Below are 10,041 nucleotides of genomic sequence, written 5' to 3'. Positions count from 1 at the left end.
ACCGCAGCCTTGACCTGCTGGGCTCCGGCGATCCTTCCGCCTCAGCCTTCCGAGTATTACAGCCTTCCGGAATTACAGGCGCGCGCTACCACGCTCGGCTGATTTTTTGATTTATTGTACAGATGAGGTCTCGCTGCCCAGGCAGTTCTCGAACCCACGGGCTCAGGCAATCCACTCACCTCAGCCTCCCAAAGGCGCAGGATTACGGCCTGAGACAAGCAATCTGTTTTAACACACCCTACAGGTGATTCTGAACAAGTCTGGGAAGCACACTTCTAGAATAGTGCTTCATCTTCTCACTTAAATAATCCAGTCTTTTTAGTTTAGTGCATAAACATCAGCACTTTGGGGTTGTTTAATTTTTTGTTTTCTTCTTTAAGAACCATGGTCTTGCTCAGTTGCCCAGGTTGGAGTGCAGTGGCCTGATTAAGGCTCACCACAGCCTCAACCTCCTGGGATCAAGCTATCCTCTCTCCTCAGCCTGGCCTCCCAAAGTACTAGGATTACAGGTGTGAGCCGTCATGCCAGAACTTAACATCAGCACTTTAAATAGCATATTTAAGAGAAAATCCAGAAGGAATGGGAAGAACCCTCACTTCACTCGGAAAAAACGGTTGTGTTTCAGTGACATCACTATTTGGGGGGAAGGAAATGCACGTGACCTTGTATGCATTTCCAGCTGGCATTATGACTGGTTGTGTGACCCATCGGTAGGAATACTAATATGTTCACAGCTGCCTACTAGAGTCACTTAATGTAAAAAGCTCATAGTATTCAGGGATTTAAGTAGGACAGATAAGATGGCATGTTATTTAAAGCACCAAGTACTGCTGTCGATGCACTCAGCAAATGTGAGCAATAGGAAGTTTACATTCAATTTTAAGTTCTTTTAAATATTTTATTTAAAAATAGAATTCAACTTAGTATTCATGATCTTCAAGCATGCTTTCAAAAGTATAGCAGTGTTTGACATCACCCCTGAGACTGAGTAGCATAACAAATGGTAATCACTGTATGGCAAAAGGCATCAGAGTTCAGACAGTGAAAAATGTTGTTTTGGAAGTGGGTCTTCTTGGACCAAACTGCACCAAAATGTGTCATTATATGTGTATACGCTTCTAAATATTATACAACAGTGATTCCTATCCCTTAGAAAGTAAGGACTAAATAAAGTAATGAAAGGACTAGGGTGATTGAAAACATAGTGTCTTTACTTTGTCATGAATGTTTGCCAAAAAAATTACAAATAAGATAGAAATATTTTTTAAGACATGCTATCGCCTAACATATACTTTGATTTTAAATATCTGGTTCACATATTAGTAGATGCCATTCATGTTAATTGGGTTCAGGAAGGTTCTTTGTTGCCAACGACAAATCAATCACCATCAGTGGACACTACAGTGGACACCTCATGACCTGTGGATTGTGTTGGAATTTTAATACACAAGAAAGTATTTTGAAGAGTTTGGAACTTGAGTTAGAAAAGCATCTGGAGAAGTGATTTTTTTTGTTGTTGTTGTTTAAGAAGGGTCAAAAATCAAAGGACTTTGTTAAAAAAAAAAAGTTGTAACCTCATATTAGTAGTTTAGTAATTGTGGGTATTTTTCATTTTACAGAGAAAAAAGCACAAAATGGATATATTTTAATGGAAGTATATGTATTTTTAAAAAGCAATTTCTTCCTTTTTTGCCATGCTATTTTAATACCTTAGTATTTTAGCTAATGGACATTTTTTAGCGTGAAATTATGTGTATGATAGGCTTTTGACCTAGCAATCACAATACTAATGGCTTCACATCTATTTATTCTTAGTGAAATGAGGATTTTGACAGAAAACATTGTTAATTAGGTTTCTTGAAAAAATAGCATTCTGAACATATTAAAGGATATAAAGTTAAAATAATTTTTTTAAACAGTAAAACTGGAAAGGCTTTTCCAATCCCTGAAGGATTCCGAAGTAATTTTAAAACAGAAAACAGGGATAGAGAGGAAACCTCCTTTCTCCAGTCACCTCTTCTCCCTTTACTTTGATAAGATGAACCTATGGCTTTAACTTCTTCCTGGCCCCAAAGTGAGATCTATTTTTTCTTAAGGGCTAAGGAGGTGCAAGTACTGAGGAGAGGAATAAAACAACAATACATATTTGATTTCGTGGTGCCAAGCTTGCATTTGCCTCCGGCTTTGCCATTCCAAAAAGAGCTTAAGCTTTTTCATCTTAACTCTGATGCACCATCTTAATTTAAAATGTATGAGGTTTGACCTCATGCGCATCAGTTTCATCAGTTTCTGTTATCAACAAAATCAAAGCTTCTAACTTCCTCAGACACAAAGGGATGAATTGTGAATACCTGGTGAATTTCCACAAAAACAAAACAAAAAAAAAGACAAAATAACTTGTCTGAAAGAAAAAGTAACCTAGCACTGGAAACAATAATGGTTATTTCTGATATTCTAGGCAGTCATTGTAAATACTGGGCCATAATTATCACTTCCTTTTTCATTTAACAGAGAAATAATGCTCAGGCTTTGACCTAAAGATAAGCCACCTGAGGATCTTGTTAAAGCGTAGATTCTTATTCCTGTTGCCTGGAGTGGAGCCTGAAATTCTGCATTTCTAACTGGCTCTAGTGATTAGATGTTGCTGAATCCTCACCACACCTGATCACCTTGTGATGTAAGGATATAGATGTGCATAATTTCCTATGAAAGACAGACTCTTTACACCATCTTCATAGAGATCACACAAAGTCAAGGCAAGAGCCAATTGAGGGCAGATACTTTATACACTACAATGTTTGTATACACAGTGTTTAGAACATGGAAATGAATTTTTTCTGAGCCTCGATTTCCTCTCCCCTATTTTATGATTTCATGAGGCACTAAATAAATATTCTATGAATATATTAGTGAGTAAGGGAATGAATGACTTTTGAGTTACCTGGTTAATTATAAGGAAGTATAATTGGGGAACATACAAACCTTTGAGTTGCGAGATGTCAAAGATGCGAATGTGTGTTTGCATGTCCAATCATTTAAGTTAGTTCACGTGTCTGACATTCATTGTCACGTGTGTGCATCCTCTGCAAGTGGTTGTGATTTTGTGTACTGTACGGTACTACTGTACTCTTCAAGGTACTATACTATAAGATTGAAAATGTTTTCTTTATTTTTTGTATTTGATTTGTATACATTATTTGTATGGAAAGTATTATAAACCTATTACAGTGCAGTATTATATAGCTGATTGTGTTAGTTGGGTACCTGGGCTAACTTTGTTGGACTTATGAACAAATTAGACTTCTGAACATGCTCTCGGAACAGAACTCATCCATATGTAGGGAACTCACTGTAGCACTTTCCTTTTCCACTTATTACGATAGAGGAGGTTGTGGATATTTGAGTCATTTTATGAGCTTTATGCAGGGGAGAAAGTGTGAAATAGTGGTCTAAGAGAGTAAGAGAGCAAATGGGAAGGAAGAAAATATGGTAGGTTGGCCATGTCACATCCTAAGTGTTAACTTCAGATTAGAAACCATTAATTTAAACTGAGATCAGTCCACAAAACTGAGTTTTTTGTTTTCTGTAGTCACAAGAGAGTGACTGCTTTGGAACATCGATGTAAAATCTTCTGGTCCCCATTGCCAGTTGGTTTTTACACAGGTTACACAAGGGTTGGTTTTAACGAGTGTTTCAGCTAGGCCAAGAAATTGAGGCTAGGTCAAGAGGAGAGTGTGTTTCCTAAGGACAGAAGGACACAGAAAATGCGATAGAATAATGGATTGTATATTACACCGATTTGTACATCCCCAAAGGATTGTTGAAGTAGGAGTACTCCAGAGACAAGCTAGTGGTCAGAGAGTGGAAGGCTTGAAATCGAAGTTATGGAAGCATAACTGTTGTTAGCAATGGCAAGGTCTAGGGTGTAACTCCCTAAGTCACATCATGTCACTTTCCTCCGTTCAGATATCATATTATATAAGACGATATATATGAGACGATGAAGGTGTGAAAAAGAGAAGCTGATCTTACAACTTTAAAGATGTATTTTCTAACTGGGACCAGATTTCAAACTAACATATAGATCTTCTGTGAACCCAGTTACTTGACTTGACATGCAGTATTTGATGATTCTAACGCTGGAGTTTCAGCCAAACAAGGATAAGAGGTTGAATTTTATTTTTTTTTTTTATTTTTTATTTTTTTTTTGAGTTGGAGTCTCACTCTGTCACCCAGACTGGAGTGCAGTGGCCACTCCCGGCCACCGCAGCCTTGACCTGCTGGGCTCCGGTGATCCTTCTGCCTCAGCCTTCCAAGTAGCCGGAACTACAGGCACGTGCTACCATGCCCGGCTAATTTTTTTGATTTATTGTAGAGATGAGGTCTCAGCCAAGTTGCCCAGGTGGGTCTCGAACCCACGGGCTCAGGCAATCCACTCACCTCAGCCTCCCAAAGCGCGGGATTACAGGCTGAGCCACCGAGCCTGGCTAAGAGGTTGAATTTTAAACCCTGGGCAATTAGGTCAATCAGTCATAAGGAAGCAAGATTAAATAAGCAGCAGATGACATTTTATCCAGCTCTATTAGATTTTCCAGTGTGCAAAAATTATAAGCAGTGCACACTGAAATTTATAAGCAGGGCTCTGTGGAGTCTCTGCTACAGACATGCTGCATCTTCTTGGAAATAAGCACATATGGCTACTAGTGAGGTCATTGGAATGTGCACCCGCAACAGTGACAGTCATTTAGCTAACATATAGATATCCTAGCAATCTATGGTTTTATATGCAAAAAGCTAATAAGCTACATAGAAATGTATCTTAGGGTAATATTTTATCACTTCATGCCCAAGTGTTGAACACCTAATCTGCTACTAAAATCTGTTCTTTCTCTGTGACAAGTTCACATTCACAATGTGATCAAGCAAATGTAAGTGTCTCTGCTAATCTAGACATTTTATGAAGACCCACTTCTTAAAAAATTGTAGGTTTATTATAATCAGGTACATGAGGTAAAAGCATACATGTTATAGTTCTGTTACTTATTTTAAAACATTGCCTGTATGAAATCCTCCCTAATTTAATACTCTTTCACATCTGAGTTTTTTATGATATTGATCAGTGGTTAAGTTTAATACATTCACTGTTTTTTTAAAAAATCCATTTTCTAGTTAGAAAGAGACACATACATTTAAATAAAAACCTACCTACTAATTTTTATCTGTCATATAAGACTAGATACTGCTGATCTGAGGAATATGCAGTTATCAATTTATGAAACATTTTCTTATCATCCACTGTCAAGAAAGAGAATAGTATTGGTCTAAACTCCAAAGTGAGGCCAGGCATGGTAGCTCAAGCCTGTAATCCCAGCACTTTGAGAGGCCAAGGCGAGAGGATTGCCTGAGTCCAAGTGTTCGAGATCAGCCTAGGCAACTTGGTAAGACCTCATCTCTACAATAAATCAAAAAATTAGCTGGATGTGGTGGCGCATGCATGTAGTTTCAGCTACATGAAAGACTGAAGCAGAAGGATGGCCTGAACCCAGCAGGTTGAGGCTGCGGTGGCCATGAGCGTGCCACTGCACTCCAGCCTGGGCCACAGAGTGAGACTCTTACTCAAAAAACAAAAAGTAAAAAAAAAAATTAAATTAAAATAACTCCAAATGAAGATATTGACAGCTTCTGGAGAAATGGATGACCTGGCATAGTGGCAAGCACATTGGAATTAGGATCTGACAACCTGAATTCCTCACTTGCTCTGTAACTCTTGTGCTTCTGGTTCCTCTTCAGTAAGTGATGATAGAAACACCTATGTAAAATGATTTACTACAGACATTGTATGGAAAACATCTTGTATGATGACTGGCTCTGTAAACCATGACCCGACCTTATTAAAAGCTCTTCTCAGTTATGCTTTTAGGGCACACACTGCACTAGGCACTGAGGGGGCGTGTCTATATTTAGGAAGCATCATTGATATATTAAATAAATCACCTCCTATTGGAAAGGAGGAGTATACTTTCTTACACTCCAGCACATATTTGCTGAATATTTACATGTGGTGGGCAGTACCCTGGGGATTGTGGGTACCCTGTGAACAAGACAGCATGGTCCTTCAACTCATGGAACTGACATTCTGATATCTTCATTTCTTGTTCTTTGACACAATTTACATTGAACGTTATTGCTACTATGTCAAGTAATATTGGCTGTGCCCTGCAGGTGTACATTTATTGAACATATTGTATTTATTGTACATATTGTATATATTCTTTAAGTATATATTTATTGTATCCTAAGAATGAAGATGTTAGAAAGGCATTAATAGAGTAGATATCAATTGTAACAAAATAGCTTGAAGTAAGATTTTTTTAGAAACATATATTAACATTAATTTCATATTATTTTTTCAAATTTCCTTTTAGAGTGTCATTGCTACTCTTTGGAAAATTTATTGTGGAATTAAACCATAAAGACGCAAGGTTATTCATAATATGAACTCGTCCTGTTAGCTTGTATTAAAATGTAGGAAATTCTAACAAAGTGAACTTGTCCTGTTAGCTTGTATTAAAATGTAGGAAGTTCTAACAAAGCCCCTTCTCAAGGATTGAAGTGAACATTTTTGAGAAAACATGGGACAGAAGACAGAAGAATTACTCAGACTTCACCGAGATCTCTACATCATCCGAAACAGTACTCCAAAAACAAAGCAAAACTGCTCTTTGAGCAGAGATTAGTGTCAGGACAAAACTGTAGGTTGTGTGAAGTCGGTGACCTAGAGCAATCATAAAGAGGACTCCATGTAATGTTACGCTTGCCAGAGAAATATTTATGGTGAACTGGAATTGTGCAAATCTCTATGAGAATGTGGCCTATAAAACCGATTATGTTTTTGCAAGTTATTCCATCTGTAAGCAATGTGCATGAAATATGCTTTGTTAAAATAAAGAAAATTGAATTCGAAATGTGCACTAAAAATTATCCTATCAGCAGGAATATCAACCTAGAAAATTGGATGCAACCATCTCCCATATTTCATATTTTAACATTTCCCGATATTATGGAACATTTCTCCTATTCATGAGTCTGCCTGCCAATGCTATAAGTTTGTATTGTTTTTACACTTCTTGATTATTTGGCATATAGGTTAGGATACAAATAGTGTGGATGGATTGTACACATTGGCATTAAATTTTCTTTATGTCAGAGCATAGCAATTCTGAGTGGCACAATTATTTTTTAAATGGTCGATAGAGACTGTAAACAAAATTCTGTAAAGGTCTAACAAAAAGCATTGACACCTGTTTGGTAAGAAAATGGTTTGTTCCAATAAACACTTGCAGTGGTTGCTTTTTAGGACTTAGTAGCAGAGCAGAATGATAATGTTGTTCCACACTGTCTATAGCACTGTCAGAGGGTACTATCATTGGGGAAAAAAATTATCCTTCACAGGATCTTTTCAGGTTGTGTATACGTAAACATAAAGGCTAGAACTAAAGATAAAAAGAAGACACAAACAGCTATTTGCTTTCTTAAATGTGTACAATAGTCATATCTATCCTCTCAAAATGTCGGTGGAGAATGGGTTTGATTTTTTTCCTGAGTGCTTTTCAGTGTTGGGCATCTCCTGGTTTGCTCTTTTGTCAAACACTGTCCAGATGTCTGACTCCTGATACAGGATGGTATATGCTTTCTCCTTCTTACCTCAACCTTGCAGGGACATCTCAATCTCTAACTCTGGTAACTGGTACTGTTTCTCATTCCAGGTAAATGCCCAAGGGCCATATCTCAAGATGCAACACTTTCCTACTTGTCCATGCCCCCCCCCCAAAAAAAGAGAGAGAGAAATGGAAATGTTGACTAGAAAAGAGGGTGGGGATTTCTAATCCATTTTATTGTTTCGTGTTGGTTTATAGATGAGTTTAATTGCTGATTCTTATGTTTTATAAATGTAAGAGTAGTAAAAATCTGACAGATGAAAAACATAAATGAATTTCCAGCTTCTTATCTCTGACTTCCTTGTAAGTATCTTTCAGACTAAACAAATGCATCTTGAAATTCCCACCTTGAAATTCCATACATCTCTGCTTTTTTTTTTGTTTTTGAGTTGGAGTCTCACTCTGTCACCCAGACTGGAGTGCAGTGGCCGCTCCCAACCACCGCAGCCTCTACCTGCTGGACTCCGGCAATCCTTCCGCCTCAGCCTTCCGAGTAGCTGGAACTACAGGCACGCGCTACCATGCCCGGCTAATTTTGATTTATTGTAGAGATGAGGTCTCTCCAAGTTGCCCAGGCAGGTCTCGAACCCATGGGCTCAGGCAATCCACTCACCTCAACCACATATCTCCTTTTAAAAAACGTTTTTCTTTATGTTACTTTATGTTCTAAATCTTCTCCATGCCCTGAATGAATAAGTAAACAAATAAATATTTTTTCAGATATTTTAATAGGTAGAATACTAATGTTTCCCCTTTGAATAAGAATTTAGGAGATTATATGTAATTTCTCAGTAGTTTCACTTTGTACTTTGGACACTTATTTTTTCACCCAATAGAAAATATAAATGAGAAACCAAAATTCTCACTTTTCCATACAGTTTTGTATTGTCTTTATCATCTTCTCCCATCTTGTTTCTGAAATATGGAAGTTTTTCCCTATATTTCCCTTCTCTGTGTGTGTGTGTATGTGTGTGTGTGTGTTGCTTTTTTTTCTAATAACCTGAGACACTTGGATATGGGTAACCAACTATTATTTTCATAGTGAGTCACTTAGGCATGTCTAAAAACCATTTTCCTGTGTCTAATTGTCAAAATAAAGCACACACAATTTTTTTTAAATGTTTTATTTTAACGATGTGGGGTACAATTCAGGTTTAGGTATACAACTGTTCATTATGCAGGTACCCTTGTTTATGAGGTGTGCTTCTTCCCTCCCCTGACAGATTCCCACTACTGTCGATCTCCCCCCCACCCCCGGCAGTTTCCCACTACGGCCAATCCTTTTCTTATAGTATTAAGATAATTATTCTGGATTGCCTGAGCCCGCGGGTTCGAGACCCGCCTAGGCAGGGAGACCTCATCTCTACAATAAATCAAAAAAATCAGCTGGGCGTGGTAGCGCATGCCTGTAATTCTGGCTACTTGGAAGTCTGAGGCGGAAGGATCGCCAGAGCCCAGCAAGTCGAGGCTGCGGTGGCCGGGAGCAGACACTGCACTCCAGTCTGGGCGACAGAGTGAGACTCCAACTAAAAAAAAAAAAAAAAAAAAAAAGGATAATTATTCAAGGTTCGCTTATGAGTGAGAACATGTGATACTCAGTTCTTTGTTTCGGTGATAGATCACTTAGTCACTCAGTATTATAGATTCTAAGTCCATCCAAGTTGCTGCAAAGTTCATAATTTTGTCCTTCTTTTTGTCTGTGTAATATTCCATCATGCCAGGCTGTTTGATTATTGTAGCTTTATAATATAGTTTAAAGTCTGGGAGTGTGATATCTTCTGCTTTATTTTTGCTTTTTGTTTGTTTGTTTTTGCTGAAGATTGTTTTGGCTATTTGTGGTTGTTTATGTTTCCATATGAATTCCTGTATTGTCATTTCCAGATCTGAGAAGAATGCTACTGGTAATTTAGTGGGTATTGTATTAAATCTGTAGACTGACTTGGGTAGGATGGACATCTTAACAATGTTGATACTTCCAATTCATGAGTATATAATATTTTTCCATTAGTTTGTGTTATCTTAGATTTCTTTGAGCAGTGTGTTGTAGTTTTCGTTGTAAAAGTCCTTCACGTCTCTGGTTAGGAAGATGCCAAGGTATTTCTTTTTCTTTTTTCTTTTTTTTTGTGACTATTGTGAATGGGATTATGCTTTTTATTTGGGTTTCTGTTTGTTTATTGTTGGTGTATACAAATGTGACTGTCTTTTGCACATTTATTTTATACCCTGAGACTTTACCAAAGGTCTTTATCAGTGCAAGGAGGTTTTTGACAGATTCTCTTGGGTTTTCGAGGTATAGAATCATGTCGTCTGCAAAAAGGGATAA

This window comes from Carlito syrichta, unplaced genomic scaffold (assembly GCF_000164805.1).
Source record: "Carlito syrichta isolate Samal-C Ts95f unplaced genomic scaffold, Tarsius_syrichta-2.0.1 Scaffold53096, whole genome shotgun sequence".
In the NCBI taxonomy this organism is placed as follows: domain Eukaryota; kingdom Metazoa; phylum Chordata; class Mammalia; order Primates; family Tarsiidae; genus Carlito; species Carlito syrichta.
This window is presented reverse-complemented; position numbering follows the sequence as displayed.